The sequence below is a fragment of the Coffea eugenioides genome, chromosome 6 (assembly GCF_003713205.1).
Source record: "Coffea eugenioides isolate CCC68of chromosome 6, Ceug_1.0, whole genome shotgun sequence".
NCBI classification, from domain to species: Eukaryota; Viridiplantae; Streptophyta; class Magnoliopsida; order Gentianales; family Rubiaceae; genus Coffea; species Coffea eugenioides.
The window spans coordinates 47,193,800-47,194,279 of NC_040040.1; positions in this window are offsets into that span (position 1 = coordinate 47,193,800).

A 480-nucleotide genomic window follows, 5' to 3' on the forward strand; every position below is an offset into this window, starting at 1 on the left:
ATACCTGCACAGGGGCTTTCCAAAGTACAACATGTACTTAAATTTATTGATGCATCTACTACTCATGAAAAGAGCAGCGTAATTGATTTAAGAATGTCTTGCTTGACTTTTTGACGAGATCCTCAAATGGACTATAAAAAATTTGCCCCAGTGTGGGCTTATTTTGCGAAATCCTACACATAAAAATTTTGCCCCAGTGTGGGCCCATTTGATTGCAAAAATTGGTTTGGATGCCTCTCCATTTATTTGAACAAAATAAGAAACTGTGTTTCCTATATAATGTGAAGAAAATTGAACGTCTTATTTAGACTCATACAGAAAATTTCATGATGAATTTCTCAAAATAATGCCAAATTACAAAGATTTCTTCCTCACTTTAGCATCGATGCTTTGGGTAATAGGTCACCATTTCTTGTTGGCTCATCTTTCAGGACCAATCAAGTGACTTTATTTCTGATTTTGAGGTGGCTAAGGAAAGTG